The sequence below is a fragment of the Phragmites australis genome, chromosome 3, assembly GCF_958298935.1.
Source record: "Phragmites australis chromosome 3, lpPhrAust1.1, whole genome shotgun sequence".
NCBI classification, from domain to species: domain Eukaryota; kingdom Viridiplantae; phylum Streptophyta; class Magnoliopsida; order Poales; family Poaceae; genus Phragmites; species Phragmites australis.
In genome coordinates this window covers 34,393,161-34,402,489 of record NC_084923.1, presented here as the reverse complement: position 1 = coordinate 34,402,489, position 9,329 = coordinate 34,393,161, and positions in this window count along the sequence as shown.

Here is a 9,329-nt window from a genome sequence, read left to right as displayed (position 1 = left end):
TTGCACCCTGCGTGCATCTATTTAACACATGAAAAAAAGACGAGGGCTAAGTGTGACTACCCCACACCAAAAACAGTTCATGCCTTCAGATTATCAAAGATGGAGGTTAAGAGTGATTACCCTTGCATCAAAGGCAATTCACGCCTTCAAATTACAAGGAGACGAGTCTAAGAATAACTGGCCCCGCACTGAAAACTATTCATGCTTTCGGATTATAAAAAATAGAGCTAAAAGTGTCTGTCGTCGGTCTGAAAATCAATCAATTCTTTGCATCATAAACAAACAAATCGATAGCTGAGAGTGACAACACTACCTGATGGGCAATGTTGTGTGTGTGGAGCGCACCATGTACGTACAGCAGGTTTCATTTTTTTAAGCACCGTACCATCACAAGTTGAGAACCAGAGGATTCAAACTAACTGAACATGGTTCAGATTCCGAGGATGCGTACGGTCAACCAATGCATAGATCGATGGTCTCCGGAAGATGTAATTAATAAATTAACCAAACTTGTTCCAACTCTTTAACGTACGACCAAACTGTTCGTGGCTCGACCAAAACCTGCACAAATTTGGGAAAAAACATTTTTTGCGAATACAAAAATGTTGTCACGATTAGCATGTCTGATTTGAGTACCCCTCCATCCGGCATGAATAATTTGGTAGCCAGATCTCCCTTGGGCCTTGTAGCCAGATCATGTGGAGCCGACCAGGCAAGCTGCATGTACAGGCCTGTGGCGAATCACCAAATGCGATCGTCTCGATGCATGCATGCATGAGTCTAGACTGTAGGCATCCCCAGTCCACTTGATTGTACTGTGCCGGTACATAGATGCATGCATGATACTGGTACCTCCACGCATGCCATTCCGGTTGAATCGTTCATGTGCTCAAAAGTTATCCGGCCGTGTCTCCCTAGGCTATGGCCCATCCTTATTTCTGCACAATTTCTATATTTCAGATACTCGTATGAACACGTTGCCGTTGGATTACCCGTCGCTGGATTAGGGGGGGGGGGGGGGGATTTTCAGTTTGGTGGTTCGGAGCTTGATTTAGAGGGAGACCAGACTAACGGTGGGTGGCGTCTTAGCGGTGGGCGGAGTTGGTGGTAGGTACAGATCTAACAGCGGGAACACCACTGAGGACAGCTGTGGGTGGACAGGTGGGGCGAGATGGGTGCGGGCATGAGGCGTGAGGTTGAGGAGAGTTGTGAGGTATTTGATGCTCATCTAATGACTTATAACCGTCACTAACTCTTTTAATTTTAGACGTTTGAAAATAGGATCATCCTTATTTTTGCTACAATATTTATGAGCTAAAGCAACTTACTAAATAACCATGCGTGTCCTCTTGATCACTTTTTTTCTTTTCTTTTGAGGGACTCTTGATCACTTTTACCCTGGTTTTTAATTTTGCCTTTGCTAAATTCTCCATGATGCTCGTTGATAGCGAAAGGAAGATAGTGAACATCTCCCTGTGGACAATCTTGCAAAAATATTTGTGTTTTGGATAAGATCTATGAGAAACCAAGTGAAATGTATCTTGGTTTATTTGTGATGGGTTATTAACAATGTTTATATTGAGTTGAGTTTGGTTTTTATAAGTATGTCTATGTATTACAATGCATGATTATGATTATGACTAATTAGAGATGGAATTGGAGAAACGTGTGTGCTTGTCTTGTCATATGTAGGTGATGGATGCAACTTTACGGTCAACGACGGGATAATCGGGGCTAAGAAGGGTGCTCGGTACCAGATGATCAAGAAGGCTGGGTGGAGTCAAGGCTGATCCTAGCTATACACGTGGAGGGCAACCAAGGCATGAGATGGTGGAAGAAGACGGCATATTGACAAAGTTAGGTGAAGGGGATCGAGAGCGGGAGAGACTTGCGAGCGGTCAAGATCGCAAGACGGAGTACACGTGTCGACATCAGATCGCTTGCTTAAGGTGTAAGCAAGTGGTAGTGAGTCGCGCTTTGAGAAGCGTGCAAGACGGTTTCGCAGTTTAGCCTTAAAACCATGAAAGGATGGAGTACACATGGTATCATCGCGAAGCTTGTATCGAGACGAAGCTAAGTCATGAAGGCATCACGGCCGTCCGATAGACAAGAAAAAAGATGGACAAAAATATCCTCGGTGGTAGGTAGGAGTGTATTGGAAGAGAGGGATATTTTGAGAACAATCTAGTAAACTTAGGAGCTAAAGAACCTAGGCTCTAAATAGTGGTGAGGGCTGGTTAAGTCTTTGAGCCAACCATTTGAGATTTGTAAGCTACAATTTTAGAAGGGTGAGAAGAGTGCTTAGCCTATGTGTTAGGTGAGAACTTTTGTGAGCGAAAATACTTTATAATCTGTCAAAAATAAGGCTGACATTTACAAGAAATGAAGCTGATGTTTGTCCCTATGCTTGAGTTCATTTCCTTCTAGTTTCTCTCTATTGGTTCACTTGCTTTGTTACGAGTTCTTCAGTTTTCGTTGTGATTTTTATTTTGGTTTGAGAGTTGAAATTTTTCACCTTGTTGGAGTGATTCTTCTTGTTCTAGAGGCATAAAATTCATATTCAGAATTGATCTTGAATTCCCTTGTCTCTAAATCATCAACTTGAAGAGTTTCTTCACCCAGTGACTATCTCTTTGGATTTAAGTGTTTCTTTCTCAAATTGCAAACTTTTGTATGATGTATGGATTGATTTTCAATGGAACCTAGTATTCAATTCCATCCATAAGAGCCATGCTTTCTTAGAGAATCTTTTGGTTTAATGTGTTTCTCTTGAGTTTTTGGTTCCACACATTTTTTTAAGGCGCGTTACATGAAAGATTACGAAAAGACCATACAAGAATTTGGTAAGACACCTATTCACCCTCATCCAGTAGCCATTTTTGGTCTTACAATTGATATCAGAGCTGAGTTTGATCACTTGTTTACCTCAATCAGCTTTGTGATCCGTCGACAACAATGGAGAGACATGTGAAGATTCCTTTCTTTTGAAGATCATGATTTTTCGTACTGAAAGGTGCGCATGGAGGATCTTAAACTAAGAAAGTTCCATATGGGAGGTTGTAGACTTGAACTATGAGATTCCTATCGCTCGTACTCCTCAGACCCAGATTGAACAATATGAAGTTAGCAACAAGGCTAGAAATATATTGTTCATTAGCTTGAGTCGTAATGAGTTTGATAGTATTTATTACCTCCGTATTGCTAGAGAGATCTGGTACACTCTTAATGTCTTTCATCAGAGCACTAACCAGATCAAGACTCGGCGCTCGAGCATGTACAATTAGGAATATCAGATGTTCGTGCAGAGCCTTGGAGAGTCTTTGGATGCCATCTTTGCTCGATTTGATGGGGTTGTTAGTAATCTTAGATCCACTGGGGTTTTTCCTTACTCTGATCATGAGAGGGTGATGAAGCTTCTCTATGCTCTTGATCGTAACATATGTGAAGGAAAGATCTCTAGCATTGAAGAGTCATCCAGTTATAACATATTGACTTGTGACAAACTCTTCAGTAAACTAAAAATCCACAGAAATAGCCAAGGTGGCTAGGATTGGTCTAGGAAACCCCTGTCTCAGAACATGATGTTGGTTTCAGGACATAGTGGTGATAGTCAAGCTAAAGTTGGTCTTTCTTGTGCTAATGCTCCACCTAGTGGATTTGCTTTGTCTACCTTGGTTTTTATCACAGAGGAGCAGGTGGAAGAACTTGATGATGAAGATTTGGCATTGATTGTGAAGAAGTTCACCCGCTTCTACAACAATCGTCGAGACCGGAGGAGGGGTGGGTCTCGTGCTTACTTTGAGTGTGGTGAAACTACTAATTTTAAGGCAGGCTACCCCAACCTCGAGAAGAAGGAATACCGCAACCACGACCACAACAAGCACAAGAAGAACAAGAAGCCCTTTTTCAAGAACCGCGATAAGATGGCCAAGAAGGTGACCAAGGCGGCTTCACGTGCTTTTGTGGTGGCGCTCACTGATGTCGACACTTCCTCAAGTGAGGAGGAGAGCTTAGAGGAGGAAGAGCAACCCTTGAATAGCAAGAAGAAGAACAAGGACTTCACTGATCTTTGCTTCATGGCGGGCGACAACGATAGCTAGCCTGAGCTTGATCCCTCTGAGGTATTGCCTTCCTACGATCAGCTTTCTATTCAGGTTAATACCTTAAAAGATACTCTTGTTAGTTAGGATATATTGTTTAAGAAAGTTGTTCGTGAGGTTAATGAACTCAAATCTAAGCTAGAATGCTCTTTATCTGAGCTTGAGTTGCTTAGGTCCAGGGCCAAGGATGAGGAGTGTGATAGTTGCCTTGTGGTCATGAGTGAGCTCTCTAAGCTTCATACTTTGCATGCTCAAGTCATCAGTCGGCTTGAGACTGATGAGAAGAAGCTCTTTGAGGATGAGTCTAGACATACTCTCTTAGGCCCTTGTACGAATTGCCCTTTGCTCACAAATGATGTTGATGTGAAAGTCAAGCGCATTAAGGAGTTAGAGTCTAGATTGGAGATTGCTGAGTATTCTAAGGATATGCAACTAAACTATTCCACCTGCATCATCTTTAAGGACAAACTCAGCTGGGTTAGAGGGTAAGTTCAAAAGCATGTCTGAGAATGAGTACCTCCTTTCTCTTGCGGATAGTGCTCAGCAGGCAAGGGTAAAATAGATTTGATCTTGGCCAATACCAAAATGTGTGCAGATAAGACAGAATTAGCTCTAGGTTTGGGTTTTGAGAGAGTTACATATAACAGTCCTAACAAGATTGTTTTCACCACATTCACTACCTTAGAGTCTGAAAGAGCCAAGATGGATACCACACTGCCTATGCCAGAAAAGAACAATCCCACATCACAAATCAATAAGAGAGAGTTTCCAAAGACACAACCCAAGAGAGCTCCTCAACCTAAAATGAAAGTCCATATGACAAAACCTAGAGTGATTGGTAGGACAGTTCATGAAAGGCGCTATATGTGAACTTACTGCCAGAGAGAGGGTCACCTAGTGGAGTTCTATTTTCGCCGTAGGAGAGATGAGTGGCGTGAGTGGGAGTGGAGCACTCGGGACATGTACCACCCTCTTTTGGTGTACATGAGTCTTTTCCTCGCTCTTGCTCACGAGTTTTCGATGCTTCTCAGTTCTCTTCTAGAGGTGGTGCCTGACATAGACCATACCATGATTCATATAGTTTTGATCCGCGTGTAAGAGGCTTTGCGTCACAGCGCTTTGGCGGACCATATTTTCCTCATCGTGGTACTCCCCCAGTGTGCTAGAACTGTTTTACCTACACCTGTTTTTACTCCTTCTCCTCAAGCGACTCGGTGATGGATTCCCAAGAAGTTTTTTACTTACCCCAGCATTGAGTACTCAAGCTCTCCTTACTTGATGTAGGTGGTAGGCAAAAACCTGAAGAACAAGTGGCTCATTGACTCCGGTTGTTCGTGTCATTTGACCGAAGATGCATCATGGTTCTCCAGCCTCATATCGACAAAGCGGCACGAGTTGTATCACATTCGGGGATGATAGAAAGGGAAGAGTGAAGGACAAAGGTAAGGTAAAGGTGAATGAGAGTTTTACTCTCAAAGATGTGGCTTTGGTGGAGCATCTGGGATACAATTTGCTTTCTGTATCTCAGTTGTTGGATGATGACTTGGAAATGCGCTTCAAGTGTGATGCTTCTCGAGTTCTTGATTCTTTAGGTAGTTTGGTTTGTCCGATTTCTCGAGTTGGGAGAGTTTTTGGAGCTGATTTTTTCTGAGTTTCATGGTTCTTCTCGGTGTTTAATTCCACAACCTTCTTCTAAGCTTTGGGTGTGGCATAGGAGGTTAGGGCATATGAACTTTGATTTGCTTTGTCGGTTGAGTGCCCTAGGTTTGAACTGAGGATTGCGGAAGCTAAAGTTTGAGAAGAACCTTGTTTGCTCTCCTTGTCGGCATGGCAAGATAGTTGTCACCTCTCATCCACTAGTTAATTTGGTGATGACTAAACGACCCGGAGAACTTCTCCGTATGGACACTGTTGGTCCATCCCGAGTTCGTTCGGTGGGTGGGAAGTAGTATGTACTTGTCATTTTTTATGACTACTCTCGCTACTCTTGGGTGTTCTTTCTTGTGAGGAAGGATGAAGTGTTTTCACACTTTCGAAGTTTAGCTTTGAGATTATTCAAGGAACTCCCTGGTGCATTAAAAGCAATTCACAGTGATAATAGCACCAAGTTCAAGAACTATCTCTTTGATATTTTTGTCTTGAACATGGCATTGAGTATCAATTTTTTGCCCTTTGTGTTCCTCAACAGAATGGCATTGTTGAAAAAAATAATCAAACTTTGATTGAGATGGCTAGGACAATTCTTGAGGAGCATACGGCTCCTAAGAAGTTCTGGACAGAGGCTATTAGCACAGCTTGCTATATCTCTAACCGGATTTTCTTGCGCTCGATTTTGAATGTGACTTCTTATGAGTTACACTTTGAGAGGAAGCCGAAGGTTTCACACTTGAGAGTATTTGGATGTCGTTGCTTCATCCTAAAGTGTGAAAATCTTGATAAGTTCAAGTCGCGTTCTTCCGATGGGATTTTCTTTGGTTATTCTCTTCATGGTCATTGTTACAGGTTTTATAATCTTAACACTAACATCATCATGGAGTCATGTGATGTGACCTTTGATGAATCAACCCCCTGTGCTAGTATTGTTCTTGAGTGTACAGGTAATCAAGAGATGAGCGAAAGCATCTTTGTAAGTAGTGACCTTCTAGCTCTAGGTGATGATGAGGATGATCTACTATTTCTTGCCATCACACCTACTTCCGAGCTGGCTACTACCTCTTTGACACCGACAGAGGGTCCTGTAGCCTCTAATTCCACTTCAGCTTCTTTCAAGCCTACATTAGCAACATTTGAGGGGAGATCGTCTCACAATGCGATGCTCCTCAACACATTCAGCGGAGACATAACCCATAGCTGATGATCAGCGACCTTGGTGAAAGGGTAATGAGGTCCAAATCTGCTCAACATGCTAGACTAGAAGCCATTAGGATTCTCCTTGCATTTGCGGTATCCCAGGGTTTCAAGTTGTACCTCATGTATGTCAAGAGTGCTTACCTAAATGGGTTCATAGAGGAAGAGGTCTATGTCAAGCAAGCCCCTAATTTTGAGCACTCCAAATACCCACATCGAGTATACAAGCTTCAGAAAGTTTTGTATGGGCTTAAGCAAGCGCCTAAGGCTTGGTATGATAAGCTCAAGTCCTTTTTGTTATAGCATGGGTATGTGATGGGGTCAATCGATAAAACATTGTTCACCTTTAGACATGGCAATGATTTTCTACTTGTTTAGATATACGTGGATGATATCATTTTTGTTTAGACATGGCAATGATTTTCTACTTGTTTAGATATGCCAAGTTTGCAGAAACTATGAGCAGAGAATTCGAGATGTCAATAATGGGCAAGCTCAACTTCTTCCTTGGGCTTCAAATCAAGTAATGCAAGCAAGGTACATTCATCCACCAGACGAAATACACCAATGATCTGCTAAAGAAGTTCGACACGAGCGATACGAATCCCTTGGTGACACCGATGGCTACCTCGACCACACTTGATTTGGATGAAGATGGTGAGGCGATAGACCAGTGGGAGTATAGGAGCATGACTGGCTCCCTGCTGTATCTGATGGCGATAAGACCTGACATCTACTTCGTCGTTTTCTTGTGTGCTCACTTCCAAGCAACACCAAGGACCTCTCATCGCCAAGTGGTTAAGCGCATCTTGAGGTATCTCAAACACACCCTTGAATATGGTTTTTGGTTTTCTACATCTTCTTCGTTTTCCCTTTGAGGTTTTTTGGATGCGGACTTTGCTGGTTGTAGAATTGATAGGAATAATTTCTTTGGTACTTGTCATTTCTTGGGTACCTCTCTTGTTTGTTGATCTTCTCGTAAGTAGTCTAGTGTTTTGCAGTCAACTACTGAAGCTGAATGTGTTGCTGCCCTAGCTGTTGTTCTCAGATTTTGTGGATGGTTGCTATTTTGAGAGATTTTGGGTTAGACTTCAAGAGTATGCCACTTTTATGTGATAACACTAGTGCCATAAGTTTAGCCAATAACTCAGCCCCACACTCCAGAACCAAACATATAGATGTGAGATTCCACTTCTTGCGAGACCACAATGAGAAGGGAGACATTGACTTGAGATACATAGATATGCAACACCAGCTTGCTAATATCTTTATCAAGCCTCTAGATGCAACAAGTTTTGCTTTTCTGAGAGGAGAGCTTGGTGTGTGTCATCCCTATGGTTTTGTGTGTCATCTTATTTTTGTTACATTTGCATTGCATTCTGTAAGATAATTATAGTAGTTGTGCTTTGACTTGTATGCTTTTAGCATTTTCAGTTGCTAGTCTTGAATTTGGACTAAGTTTAATAGTTGTGAGGAGCAATCTTTTAATCTTAGGCTTCTCTTGATGCTTTGACATGAAAGATGACATTTGGCAATTTTATAAATCATGTAGACTATGAAATACTACATTCTTGATCACTATATTCGTAATTGCTTTGACTTAGTCAATGGTTGTGTTAAGGCTAGTATGATGAATATCTTGCTCTAGATTTCTTGGTTCAAGATATTGGATTGGGGAATATTGCACTATATTTTCTATCTTTGTCAAATGTTTAGCTCATGATAGAACCTTAGGGGAACATGTGTTCCTTATGTTGCAAAGACACTACTTGACTTGATCTTGTGAAATCTTGATAATTTTATGCAAATCGAAAAATCTTGATAATTTATGACAATTGAACAATCTTGAATAATCGAGTTTCTTGTGCTAAGATATGATCCAACACAATTGTTTTGAAGCCTCGAGGTGTTTGCCATACCCAGTTGTGCGACACTTCGCTTGGATAAGAGACAACTTGAAGATAAAATAAATTACAAAGAAATATACCTAAATGCTACATTTTTAATCACTTAATCTAAATAAGTCTTGGTTTAATATGTGAGTGTTTGGAAAGCCTACTGTCATGTATACTTGTTTGCCTAGTTTGAGTTTGCAGTTTGCTAGTTCTTAATGCTTATATTGCCTCGGCACGAGTGGATGTTTATGTGGTGGTAACTTTTAACATGATTCGACTATGTGAACTTAAATGCGTCAATAATTCTTTAGGATTAGCTTGTAAAGCTTCATGCTCTTATGTCATTGTCACTTTTTTAGCCTTTATACAATTGTGAGCTCCACATTCTACTCTCCATAACCCTTTGACGTTTCTAACAGTTGCAAATGCTTTGTGGTATACTTGTGGAAGCTCATTAGGATTGCATGTTCATGCATTGCATGGTGTT